This window comes from Lycorma delicatula, chromosome 4 (assembly GCF_047948215.1).
Source record: "Lycorma delicatula isolate Av1 chromosome 4, ASM4794821v1, whole genome shotgun sequence".
NCBI classification, from domain to species: Eukaryota; Metazoa; Arthropoda; class Insecta; order Hemiptera; family Fulgoridae; genus Lycorma; species Lycorma delicatula.
The window spans coordinates 168,860,825-168,876,064 of NC_134458.1; the positions used below are offsets into that span (position 1 = coordinate 168,860,825).

The 15,240-nt window shown below is 32.8% G+C and overlaps 1 protein-coding gene across 3 annotated transcripts in view; it reads right to left on the reverse strand.

The window, feature by feature from the left end:
* Positions 1–15,240, reverse strand: part of sprt (PDZ domain-containing protein sprite) — a 366,819-nt gene that overhangs the window by 37,400 nt on the left and 314,179 nt on the right. The window lies entirely within an intron of this gene.

Sequence of the window (15,240 nt, forward strand, 5' to 3'; positions counted from 1 at the left end):
CAACTAAGCTCCTCATTTTTCGGCTGTACGTACTGCCGATTCTAACATATGCTTACCCGGCATGGGGGGCAGTGTTGAGCTCCTCGCTTCAAAAGAAGATCGAGGCCGTCCAAAACATCGCGTTGCGGACGATCTTTGGAGCTCCGTGGTTCGTCAGGAACGCCACTCTCCGATCTGATGCGAGATTTCAATCCGTGTCCGAGGTGGGGGTGGCGCAGGCGCGCAGACTGTTCGGGAGAGCGGCTGTGTCCGAACACAGTCATCTTCGGGACATCTGCCGAGAGGACCCAACTCCGACAGTTGTAAGGAAGCGGCCTCACGCCGTACTGGACGAACCACCGTGATGGTGCGGTGCGGTAGCCGAAAATCGACAAACCAGGCTTAGGGGCCTCCATATCGCATGAGCCATAAACGGAATAGTGCGTCAGACGCGTTTCCGGGGTCGCGAGTGAAAAGTTTTCGCGAGTTATATAGTTTGAAGACGTCAAACACGGTAAGTCGCGCATAAAACAAAAACGCGGTCTAAATTTAAAAAAAAAAAAACTTACAGTAAGACAAAATATCCCAGCAATTGCGACTCCTCCGGAAAACACCGAAAGGACTTCAGTGGACGGTCTGAAGGGGAATTACGTCGGGAGGACAGGCTTTATAAGCCTAGCCTTCCGCGGTCGGCCCATGAAATGGGTTCGATAACGCTGGTTTAACAACGGATTGGAATGCAATTAAATCCGTCTTAAATTCACTAAAATAATAATAGACAAAACTTGAAAAATTAGATCCGAGATTAAAAAAATAACCCTTTTAAAAACAAGCCCGATTAGAATGATCCAGCAGCAAGGGACTCTGTCCAGGTTCTGCGATAAAGTAGGGAGTAATAGACTCCTGCCAACTTTGCATTCCATTCCATTCCATCTTTTCAGTTTCAACTACTTTAAGTGTATTTGCGTATTCTTCTCGTAAAGTTGTTATTTTAAACGATAACAAATCCATTATTACGACGTTAAATCCTTTTCATAATCCAACAAAAAGTTAAAACGGAAAAGTAGAATGTTTAATTTTTAAATTTTAGTATACCGGAACATTTTTTTTTCATTCCGTTCACGTTAACTTATATATTTTATTTTAAGAGCACTTCCGCCGCCAAACATTTTGAGATTTTTAATTTTTTACATTTTAAACAGTTACGAAATGGTTTTTGTTTCAAATTTTTATTTACAACCTGCTAAATTTTTACAGGAAGCCTAAGTAAATTATATCACATATAAACAAATTAAAAAGGAATCCCCGTTGAAATTCCTCAAAAATTATAAACTAATACTATATCGAACTTCTGAGGGAAGATCGTGGTGCGTACACAAGGTAGTTTTGAACAACTGTTGTACGAGTAGTATTGTAGAAAACAACAACAAGAATCACAAACATAGCACATTAATGAAACATTTAGAAAAGAAAAAAGAAAAAAAGAAAAAAATGGAAAATGAAAATAAAAACAAAGAGGAAGGGAATGTAAGAATGATTAACGCACAACACACAGCGAGTGTAATTATTACACTATAGAGTTACCAAGGTCCAGAACGTATAGCCGCTTAAGTCTTGTAACATCCTCACCATTGTCTAGGAGATTTACGGCCAAGTGGTTAACGTGATCATTTAGCCGAAGTTCATATTTTAAACTGAAACGTTGTATTTCTTCCTTGACGTACTGTCGACCCAAATATTCGTGTATTTAACTGTTTTTAGCAAACCACAGCGCCTTAGCTATACACCTCGCCAGTCTGTTCAGAAACCGCTGTACGATTTCAACATCTGACTTTCTTTCCGTACCCCATAGTTGGGACGGCATGTCCATATTGGTTACAAAATAGTTGAGTATAAAAGTAACTTATTAGCCAACGACAACTCAGACCTCCGCCCAGCAACCAGTACATTTCACTGAACTTCATGTTAAGGACTCATATACAAAATAAAATTAGAAAGTGAAAAATTTTTTACTTTTAATGTATGCTTAACTGGGAAAACCAAAGTATTGAACAAATTGGGAATGTCAATGGAGCATTAAAATATTACAAGACTCTAAAAAAATGATAGTATGCGATAAAGAAACCCGAAAAAGCAAAATTACTTTTTATAAAGGAAAATAAAATAAAGAGAAAATAGCCGAGAGGATTGAAGAATAAAAAAAAGATATTGTAAGAGGATTTTAAATACAAATCAAAATGATGCTTCTAAATTTAAATGTAGTTTTTCGAATATTTTTTTTTTATCATCGAGTTCGTTTTAATAAAAAATTATTAAAGATGCAGGACTCACACATTAAATGAGATTCCTTTTTTCACTGAACTAGAATTATAAACATGCACGACACAAAACCATTTAAAAAAATGATTATTGTTGAAATGTTGGTTTTCAAGAAATACAGAAATAAATTAAAAATATTTCGGATGTTCGTTGAAACATATTTAAAATGTTACTTCAGTATGTACAGGATAGATTATGAAAAATATTGATAAACATTTTCTTAATGTAAGTTCAGTCTTGAAAAGTATTTATTTTAAATCTATTTTAAAAGTATATATTGAAAGTAAAGCAAATTACTTTTGGCATAACCGTTAGCCTTAAATTAAGTGTTGAAAGTAATATTAAACAATATAGACGAATTTTATGTATTCAAGCGAGCTTTTGCCGTTTAATGCATTTGTTTTATTAATTTGGTAATACATTTTTATAAAGATTACATGAAATTTCCTTGCCTAGATTCAATTTTTGTTAAATGTTTGAACAGACTGGTATAATATTTTTATTGTATCCTACTTTATGTTTCGGACGCATATACACTTACACCGGAAAGCTTAAATTATATAAACGTAAAACCATAATAATTAGTATACGAGAGGTATTGATCGTGTATAACCACCAGTTTGTACGAATAAAAAAAAAATGATAATACTAAAAATCACTATTTTAAAACTCGTGCAGATTTAATTGAAAGCTTTATAACACTGAATAATTGTGCGTAAACATATTGGAATATGACGACTCAACCACGAAACCGACTACACTAATCAATGAGTACATTCATCCAAATGTATTACAGATTCCAATAAAATTTCACCGACAAAAACACAGAAACCTCCGAATAATTTAATAGATTCGTTGAGTGAAATCAGTAAACCGTTTCAACCGATTAGAAATCTGCACCTTCTTAACCAATCACAAATATTAACATTTTGACCTATCTGAAAACAGAACATTTACACCGATCACAGTACGGAAAGGATCTGACGAATAGGAACACACAATTTTTCAACCGATCACAGAACGGAAATGAACCGACCAATTGAAATGCACCAAACTTTGACCGATCGCATTATGTTAACTTCTTTGAACAATCGCGAACTTCAATACCGTTAACACCATATCCTAACCGACCACAAACCATGATTTTATCAGTCATAAGAAATTGCACTTGAAACAACACTGAGAAGTGGAAGTTTTGAGTAACTACAATATGAAATTAACTTTGTTACCTCATTAAAAGTTCTAAAAAGTAAGTAAAAAATTTAATACGCTTACAACTCAAAAAATTTAATACGCTTACAACTCAAAAAATTTAATACGCTTACAACTCACCAGTTCAAAACTCATTATAATTTCTTAAATCTAGAACGACTTTAATACATGAAGGATTGGATTGAAGATTGAACACTTGTTTTGTTGGTATGAGGATAGTATTTCTGGTGTTTAAAAGACTCATTCAAGTAATGGTCTGAGTGCAAAGTCTAACTGAAGTTAGATATAGGAAGAGCTTTGTGTGCCAACCTTCGGTGTTACAGGAAGGCTCGGGGATCGCGCTTCAGCGAATCGGTTAATTTGATACTCGAGGGTTGTAAATTATGGTAGGTGTTCGTGGTTGGAAGAAGCAAAGGCGATAGTAAGTTGTGTAAATACACTGACGGGAATGTCTGCCGAGGCATTTGATTCGGTGACTTCTGACAGAGGCCAGACTGATGACTGTGATGTGTTATCAGGTTTAGAGGGTCTAAGACGAGCTCCGGTAAAGTCCATCAGGGCTAGGAAGGCGGTGGTGTGGCAACCGGGACTGCCACAAGGCGGGTGTCAGGTACTTATTTTTTATGTATGTTGGTTTTACTTCACAAAAAAGGGATTGGGAATTCAGAGATTCAGATATAACTGCAAAAACGAAAAACTTTTTTAAAACTTTTTAAAAAAAAGTTTTTAAAACTACTTCTAAACGGTCTTAGATTGTCACTACAAACAAGAAAACAACGAAAGGAAATAATTCCATTTCGACTTGTACCATTCCTCTACTTATAATCCAAATTTCCCTTTCTTCAGCTCCGTTTGTAACTGAAAAATGAAGTTTTGTTTTTCCCCTCTCTTGGCTGCCTAGTCCCAAAATGAATCCCAGTTCACGCCAGCAATCAAGTTTTTGGTTTCTGTTCTTGAAATGCACGTTTCTTCTGCCTCAGAGAATTGTCTTTTCTTTCTCTGAATATTTCGATGAACTGCTCAATCTGACCTGTGCTTCGCTCTAAGAGAAAATATTAAAATAAAGACGGAACAATAAATTAAACCCACGCGTTAACAGCTGTTGTAACAATTCTCTAGTTGAGAAAACAACCCAATATATAAATACCGCCAGACTTGGCTATCAAAATAATTTTAACTGATGTGAATCAATTTACAAGTTGTGTAACCATGCTTTAAATCTACTCTCTGATCTTTACCTACTCCTCGTGGATAAAATGAAGTTTGTTGTAAAAAAACTAAAATCCTGTTGTACAATAAAAGTTTCACAAATTTTTTTTTTCCATCTCTCCAACAAACAAGCTTCTAAAATATATTTTAATGTATAGTGTAGACACGGGTTTATCAATGCGAATCATATTGCGAAGACATGGTGGTGTCATTGAAAATGTTTACACTTAAGAGTTGGAAGTAGCGATTTAGACAAATCTTTCTCCTCCTACAGTGTAAACTCTAATTATCCTCCCTACTTCGCACCTCTTACCACCTGGATATCAACATTGTTAAAGGCATCAGAAAATGTATTTTGCGCAGACGATATTTACGCTAATTTGGCAACTTTGACAAACATTACTTATTCATGTCAAAACAAGACAAGTAACCTTTTAAAATTAATTAAATTACTATCATTAAATAAAATTTTTGACCTTTACAGAGAGGTGTAAGACCTGGGCTTATAAGAGTTTTTTATCTTGTTGATAACAAAACGATATGCAGGAATATTCTGTAAATCTTGTTAATATACAGGAAAGTGTGATAAAGTTTCATACATACGACCGCTTTTAAGGTAATTATAATAGCTGTCATAAATTTTGATAGAAAAATCAGTATTTTTTAAGCTGGTCACAACAAGCTTAAGCTCGAGTAGAAGATAAAAAAATTGGTAAGAGATGGTGCTAAACTTTTATCTAATTCATGTTTAAGATTAACGAATGTGATCATTTAGAAAAAAGAATGGGTTTTGTATTCTCACAAAAACTCTAAATATCGACTAGCATAATAAAATTCACATCAACAATTTTCGCTAACACGTGGAGTTTATAGAAAGACAGCCATAATTCCTTTGATTTATTTATGTCATTACTTTTTATATGTATCTTTACTTTAGCATACCCAAAATTTAAAATCGCAAAGATTTAGATTAGATATTTTTTTTCGGCGATTGGGGATGTGTGATTTTTTTTCATTACAACTAAACGTAAAATAAAAGGCTAATGAAACTTTCAAAAGGATGGAAATAGTGTCCATTGATCCCAAAGAGGCCATATCCCACTTCTTTTTTCAACATTTATAAAACCCATTAAATACTGACCACATTGTAACAATTAAAAAGAAGCTTTTTAATTTCCATTACTCTCTCCCTCAACCGGACTCAAAAGAGGTAAAGCGCTTCGTCCGATTCCTACACGTTCTTTATGTGATTAAAATACCCAAAAATTTAAAACCCTAAATAATCAGATCAACCTTTTATAAATTTGAAGGAGAGTGAGTTTTAATTTTTTTTACATGTAGCAAACCCAAGAGAACAGTCACGGGGTAAATGGGAACTTTAACCCGCATGTCCTAATTTCATAAAAATCTAATACATACAACAAACAAATTTTGTTATTAGATGTTCACCCGTTTCAGAAATTTCTATTATAATATACGCCCACTCGCACATTCATTTTTGTGAGGATTATTATTGGTGTATGTGTATGTCACAAAACAGAAAAATGTACCGTAGAATAACCCTTTTTTTCGGCGTGAGACCACCCCACTGCAAGCCAAAACCTTTAAATCCAAAACCTTTAAATGGAATGGGTAGGGTTATGACATATCCTTTTAAAGGACACTGAAAAACAAACGGTACTAAGTAAAAAAAATAGGCTACGACTATTCTAACCGTATTAGCAACTATGAAAAATCATTTAAGGGTTCCTATATTTTGTTAACATTCTGGGTATACCGGGGGATTCAAGAAGGACTTCACAACTTTAAAAACATATAAAAATCGATCTAGATAACTTACAGATTCGGGTGAGATCTCATTTCATAAAAGTACACATTAAGTTTGTCACCAACACTCACTTTGGTTCGATATGGCTTTCACTTGTAATGCGACATACATACCACCTAAAGTCGATTTCATTCCAGACTGTAGCCAGCAAGTAGGGTGTTACATATGCAGCTGCGACGTTAATTCGAAGTCAGGTCAACAAGATCGGCAGGCAAAGGTGGTACATAAACCCGATCTGTAATGAAACCCCATAAGAAAAAATCTAATGCGGTTAAATTTGGGAAGCAAGGTGGACATGCAATTGAGTCTTCACGACCGATCCACCGACCTGGGAATCGAGACACATGAAAATCTCGGAATTTTAGGCGGTATTGAGATGATGTCACGTCTTGCCGATAGTAATGGTGTCCATCTTGGTCATCATCGTCTAATTGAGGGATTACAAAATTCTGAAGCATGTCCAGATAAACGATACCGTTTACGGTTGCTTCCTAGAAGAAGAATGGGCCACACAGTCTTTTTTTGCTTAGAACACAGAACACATTAACCCCAGGGCTTCATAAACGTGCTGCAAAGTTCCACGAAGGTTTAGCCACCCCATATTCAGCAGTTATGGGAGTTCGCCTTGCCGTTGATATGAAACGTTGACTCGTCACTAAAAATTACATTATCTAACAATGTATCGTTGTCTGCAATTCTATCCATAATTTCCACACAAAACTCTAGCCAAGCAACTTTGTCAACTGAAATTTTTTGAACCACTTATTTTGTGCAGCTTCAATTGCAATCGTTTACGTAATACGCGCCAAACAGTCGTTTGTGGAATTCCACTCGCATGTGAAACACGAGTTATATTTTTTAATGTAAATTGTTTAATTTTTTTTTACATTTTTCTATTTTCTACTTTTTAGTCTTCATAAGTTTATACTTTGCAGCTGCGCTAGCGCACAAGTTTGAGCGTATTTAGCGAAAGATCGGATCGGTACGTTTTACGGTGGGTCAGTGCGATCAAAACATAGGGCTAAACGATCTAATTTCCGGATAACCGAGATCCACTGCCCGATGCGTTAACAGTTAGTGCTTAGCCTGTTGATACACACGTCGTTTAAATCGTGAAAATCGGACGAGGGGTTGCCGAGATATTACGGTGGCACACCCCCTGACCAATTTCCGAACGGCGCCCCTGAGGCACTTGCAAATATTACCGTCTATTATCATACGACTGGTACCGCTGGGAGCGGATGGTGTATCATCGACAGGGGTTAAAAAACGTTTTCAGAGCGCTGGGACCAACCGTTTTCGAGATATTTGCGATTTTCGTCCGAAAATTCGGGTCCGGTTGAGCAGAACTAAATTTTCTCTAAACTTCGATCGCATATATATCGATATATAATAATATAACAAGGATACACCTGACCACCACGAGACATCTACTTACGAATCGGGATTTTCCGCTAATGATCGGTACATTCCGGTGCTAAGCTAAGGGGGAACGCGCGCGCGCGCGCGCACACACACACACACACACACACGCACAACACGTTTGTATAAATTATTAAGTATTTTTAATTTTTGAAATGCGACAATTTTTTAAGTTTTAATTTTAATGTGTAATATTTTTAAAAAAATTGATTAACTGACGATGAAAGAAACCCTCGAAAGCGATTTTAATGTAAAAATTGGAGAAACAATAAGATAAGGTAAGAAACATCGTTAGATTCTGTACTGCTGGTGGAAAGCTAGGTCTTACTTTTGTCTTTGATATAATTAGTGCAAAGGAAGGATATGGACAAATACAATAAAAAAAGAATTAAATTATTAAATTAATGTATGTATATATATATATATATATATATATATATATATATATATATATGGACGAGCGTGTATGTATGTATGTGTATAAGTGAAGACATATTTATTTCCTTAATGCATAATTACTTCCTAGTTTTTTTTTATTCATGGAAATTCAAAAGGTTAAAAATCAAAAGACCTACGTGATGAATAGCATCTCAGCTTTTTATCTGAGGTTTGAATATCGGTTAAGCTTAGCAATTTTCACAAACAACCAATATTACTTTATACTACAATGCACACACAAGTTTCGAACTTATGTAGTGAATTTATAATTTTAATAAACCTAATATTGGAAATTCTGACTCATTTAATCGTCGGAAAACTAAAAAGAAAATATTAAGCTGGAAAAAAACACCGTAACATACCATACATAGTTTTTTCCACCAACCACATTATATCTTAAGCTTAGACAATAAATAATGATTAGATTGTAATCATATCCCCTTCAACCAACATTTAAATTATTAAAAAAAAACTAAAATCATCAGGAAATTTTTCTTATAAATTATACGAACATGTACAGCAAGTAGTTTAGCTTATAATAATGTCTTAAGAAGTTTATTCATTCTACTGATGTATAGCGTGCAAAATGATGAGCTTAAAAAAATTTCGATAGGCCTACATTATATATATATATATGAAGCGAGTAAGATTATTACCGCGTATTTGTGAGAGAAAGAAAAAAGATAAAACACGTACTTACAAGGAAGGAAGAAAGAAAGAGTAAAAAAAAGAAAAAACTCTCCTAGAAGGAGAATTTAATGAATGGTTGCATTTGCCATAATATAACCTACAAGTAGTATTATTAGACTCGAGTATGATTAGCATGACTTTATCACAAGAACGTCCATCCGTCTAACCGGATAAATGTAGGTTACCTTCTGTAGAATGCGTTGTTGTGGTTTTAATCCTTAATAATACTAATTTTAAAATAGTTTAAAATAACGCTACGTATATATTCAAAGAAGACGGTGATAAAAATACATATTTAATTAATTTAAAAAAAAGAAATGCTAGTAGAAATTCAAGTTGAAAATAAACCGTGTAAATTAAATGTATGAAAGATATGAACTTAATATAATCATTCACGTTTTATATACAAGGGGATTATTTTTATTTCAAATAATTTAGAATCTATAGAACAGTAAAAACTAGATATAAATAATACTAAATTTTCTTGGTATTTCCGTATATTTTATCGTATACATACATGTATCACCCACAACATTTTGATCGGAATGAAGTTGCAAAAATAGTTTGTGTATCGCACATGGATACAGCGTTAAGAACATATTTAACCTTAAAATAACTTCTGAACTTTTATTTTCGGCAAGATAATCCTCCAAGGGGGGTACAATTTAAAGTGTTAAATGGAGAGTATAAGGGAATCGATATATCATATATCAAATGAACAAATTTTTATCTAAAAAGCTATGGTCTACCACAACCCTACTTTCTACTCCAAGTAGTGGTCTCATACTGAAAAATGATTGTTTTACTATAGAAGCATTTGGTTTTTTTATTTATTTTGTTTTTTCATGATTGTTTTTTTTTTCATATTTAACGATTGAAAAGTAATTTTAAGAGGCACTTTTGAAGTTTAATATGAATAGTCGCCGCAGCCCGATGTATTTTACTTCAGAATTCGTTTTTCAGTGTCGTTGAAAATAATGTATTACAACCCTACTTTTAATTTAGAATGTTGCTCTCCTATACACCCAACCGCACATCTCTTGAGGGTGTGTGTTGATCTCATGCCAAAAAAAATAGTTCGTTTCGGGTGAGGATTATTTTCTCAATTTAATTTTTTTATATTTAATTGTTGAATAGTTATTTAATGATACTTATACTTTATTAATACTGAATATTAAAAAATATGTACAATTAAAACAAATTAGTAACTAAAAATAGAAATAACAAACAATAAAAGATGAAAAATGAACAGTATAATTACCAGAAACTAGGGAACAAATTTTTATCTTCTACTTATAACAAAAATTCCCAAATCTATGAAAATTGTACTTTTTCTTTATAAGTTAATAGATATTTCTTTCTTTTAGTTTTGCTTTTATTCATTGAAACAATTTTTTTCCATTTTCACCCCTTTACTAATTGAATTAATAATAATTCCCATTATTAGTAATATTAAAACAGGCAAAATATCGAAGATCCCGTAATTTTTTTCGATTCACTTTTTCCGGATTGGAACAAACGAGTGATTTTTATGCATTAAAAGACTTTATTTTACTTAATAAATCATAATTCGATAAATTTATGAAGCTATTACTTTTCAAAACAATTAAATGGCCGCCATATTTGGAATTCCAAATAGATTCCAAGATTTCAGTCTTGTTTTTAAGATAAAATGTTTATTTGAAAAGCAAAAACTTGTGACAAAGAGAAAATGAAACGATGTAGAGTTCACATAATTTTTTTATTTATTTTGATATTTTAAATCAGCCCCTAAAGAGTTCAGCCAACACCTCTACGGGACATTCTGCATTAAGTACAATGTTTGTTAGCTTTTTTGTTACAGAATTTTCATTGTTTGGTCTGTAATAAAATATTACAAAGGACTGAAATTAATTTTTATCGAATAGAATTTAAAAATAGTCTTCGGTTTTAAAATAACAAATTCAAAGCGTAGATGTATTCACACGCACCCACAACCACGTACACACACACACACACACACACACACACACACACACACACACACACACACACACACACACACACACACACACACACACACAAACGAATAAAATCATTATCTGAACTAGAATTACTTCTAAAATTAGTTTAAAACTGGTTTTGAAATCAACAAGAGGGAATTTATAACAAAATGGTCTCATAGTTTAAATTAAATTTTTCATTTTAGATTTTTTTTAATACGCACAAACTTAAAAACAAAACAACTTTTTAACATACAATATTTCCGATAATCAAAATTATAAGATACATAAAAAACAATAAAAAAAATACTGTTAACTTAAATTTTATTTTTATCACTTAATAAGAACAGTCCTAAAATAAAAACAATATTAACAATTTTATTCATTTAATTGCCAGTTTATTTACGTTAATATTAAAAAAAAGCTGACAACACAATTGTAGAACTTTTCCGTCACGTGGCTGCAGCCGCGTTCCGGGGAAAAAAAAAGTTGTTTGTTTCTAATGCATGGCTTACACATACATACACATACACAACATAATTTAAAATATTTATCATTTTATTTAAACATAATATTTTTTCGTTTATTTAATTCAATGATTTTAACTAATGCGCGCGCATACCGTATTTAATTCGCGCGGGTGTGGCGGTACAAGCGGCGACGGTCGGCACTAATTAAACTAATGTAATTTCACGACTTACATAGAACAATTCGCTTGTATGACTGGCAGACTGGTGTAGCCGCGAGGCTTAACGCACCAGGAACTGAGTCAACCGGGCGATCGAGTTGGAGACCCAGCCAGACCGAATTACTTTTTTACATTTTAAACATTCATTTATTTAATTTTAACGTTCATCTGTGACGTCACAACATTGCAGTAGTTTAGAGCATTTTTTGGGGTGGGGTTACGATTTTCCAAGTTGACCTTGCCCTACAGCCTCACCCCCTTGACCTTTTAAAAATTTAATAATCCCCTCGACCTTTTTTGAAAATTTAATAGCATCAATGCCCAAAACGTAATGCGACCATGTTTGGTTAAATCAGTCCAATAGTTCTGGATATATACGGTATTTAGAGGCTAATACCGAACACACATACACGTACATACTAACATTAACATCCGGAAAATTTCAATCCGGTTTTTTTGGGTTTCTTAGGTGTCAACGTCAAGATTCGGCGAAAACCGCATATGCCCAAATTGGACCGACTACAATACTTTCCCTTCTAGAGCTATAGCGCTACCTAGACGGGAAAGTAAAAATCAATTAATTGTAAATATGTCTTATTATAATTAAATTAAGTACATATTAATTTATTATCTGTACTTTTACGACACAAATTGAGATTTTACTACATAAGGTTAACCTGAAACACGTACGTATATCGTCAAATATTTTAAAAAAATTATCTAATCCATATATATATATATATATATTATTATTCTGTCCTTCTGTAATAAATATATTATTATACACACATTACCCATAGAATTGTGTTAATAATAATAATATTAAAAACAGTAATCTGATATTTTCATACATGCACTATTACAAGAAAAGTAAAAAAAAAGTAACGCGAAAGGGAAACTAGAAAATAAAACAGTCGTTTTTGTTAAGGCAAGTGCAAAAGGCGTGACGTAATTAAATGACCTTGAAATGTCAAAATCACTGAAGGGTGAAGGCGCCACCTCTCTCCCACTTAAAAGACAAGAGGGACAAACGCCCTACGAACAATATTAATAGTAACAACAGACTAACGTCCGTTCAAAATTAAAAACCATTCAACTGAGTTAATACATTACCTTATAGATACAAGTTATATAAAAACAAAATAATTCTGTTAAACAATAATGTAATCAAAAAGGATAGACTATGAAATAAGAAACAATTTATAATATAAATAAGAATAAAGGAGAAAAAACAAACGATCAATAAATATTTAAATAAAATGAATCCGTAATTATTCATTTGTATACATATATAAATATATGCCTATAACAGGACCTCCTATCCTTAACCGCAAGGTCAATGCAAATTCCAACATAATCAAGGTTTAAAAAAAACAACAGATCTTCTCACTAAGATGTACTGAAATACATTACTTTGTTTAGGAGATAATAAATAAATCGTATAGAATAGTTATTTTTTACCATTTTATATTAAAAAGGAAGATTATTAAAGTAAAAAAATGTTCATACACCATTTTAAAATTGCTAATTTTAATTTATTTAAATAACTATAAATTACGTACGCAGTATAATATTAACTTTTGTATAGAGAATAAGATTTTTAATTATAAACAAACTGATTTTTTTTTATAACAAGAAACATTTGCAATCAAAAATCCTTATCCAAAAACGCGGAATTAAAGCACTTTAAAACTGTGGTTTTACCAGAAGCGTTATATAACGGTGAAGGCTTATAGAATTTCTCAGGAAAAAAATTAGTAAAAGGTGAAATTTTTTTTTAAATCCACGGTTCCTTATAATAATTTATAAATTAAAATCAAAAGAAAATCAAAAGAAATTTACTAAAATTTCGAAAAAAATAGACCAAACAATGAAAAAAGAACTCAAATTTTACGTCTTTTATATAGAATGGATAAAGGTAGATTAACAAAAGAAATGTAAAAATTTTTCGAAAAAAGGAAAACCAAGCTGATTCAAAGAATTTGAGAAATTGAACTGATAATTTCTAAAGTTATTAAATATTTCCAAAGATATAATTTTCAACAGAAAATCTTTCAGAGAATTAGTGGATGAATCTAAATTTCCAGAGAGAAAAATAAAGAAATATAGTGGATGGACTGAAAAAAGGAAAGAATTTAAAAAAAAAGAACTCAGGGATAATGCATGCGTAATTCTTACGAGTTTCGATCGCTAAAAGAAAAATAAACTATGTATCTAGTGAAAACTAATTTTTTCCCCCTAAATACATCTTAAGTAAACCAGAATCTATTACATAAACAAATGGTCTTCCTTTTATATATATATATAATACATATACATGACGAATCACTTACCGTTACCGGTGATATCTGAGCTCATTCTACTAGGGAAAATAAGGAAAAACGTTTACCTTGGTTTGGAAATCCTCCGTTAGCGAGTTATGGCTAGCAAAAGATTTCGATCCGATTCCTGGGCAAAGAGTGAAATAAAACCGTACTGAAATTTTAGAATCCAAATTACGGAAAATTGGGCCACTTTACGTCAATTTTCTCAGTGTTAAATTCTTTACAAGTTTTTCTAATAAATTTTACGCATTTATTAGTCATTTATCAAAGATTTTGTGTTACAAACGTAAAAAAAACTGGTTTTAGACAACACATCTTTCTGTTTTACGTCAGATATTATGAAAACTACTGAAGATATGGTTCTGGAATCTATTTTATTCAATTTTTCAGGTCAAAACCCATAAAACATCAAGTTTAATCCTTAATTTCGGTTACTAGAATTTCAGTATAGTCTTATTTCACTCTTTGCCCAGAAATCAGGGCGAAATATTTTGCTAGCTGTAACTCACTAACGAAGCGTTTCCGGACCCATGTTTATAATAAGAGCTTTTTTAATTATTTTCGTTTGAAAAATGAGCTTAGAAAGCGCCGGTATCGCTGCATAAATCACCCTGTTTATGAACAAAAGGACGTTTTTTTTTACGTTTAATATAACGTTTGTTACAATATCTCTTCTTGGATGAGGTGTACAGTATTGATTTAAGGCTAGAATCAAAGAGCAAAAAGGATCTTATGACGATAGATAGATTCCTATTTTTCCGCTAGATAGCGCCGCTAGCAAAGATGGCAAGAATCCTGAACGAAAGCCTTCATGTTTTGCAGTTTGCTAATGTGAATCTACGGACCGTGCATTCCGTAGAAAGTTCCAATACATTTGTTGTCATAGTCGATTTGAAACGACCAGATGTCTGTGTTTTGGGAAGAGTACGGAGTAATCAAGGGCGTCTGAAGAAAATGTTGAATGTTTCAAGAAGTCTTTCCTATGTAATCCTAAAAGCTTTTATTAGGAAGGCCGGTCGCGAACTAGCAATGCCGGTGATGACAGTGTGGAATGTTTTAAGAAAGCTTAAGTATTCATTCTACCATACTTTTATTGGCTTTGAAGCCTACCAAATGCGCTGTGAGTGTCAAATATCAATTGAATCAATC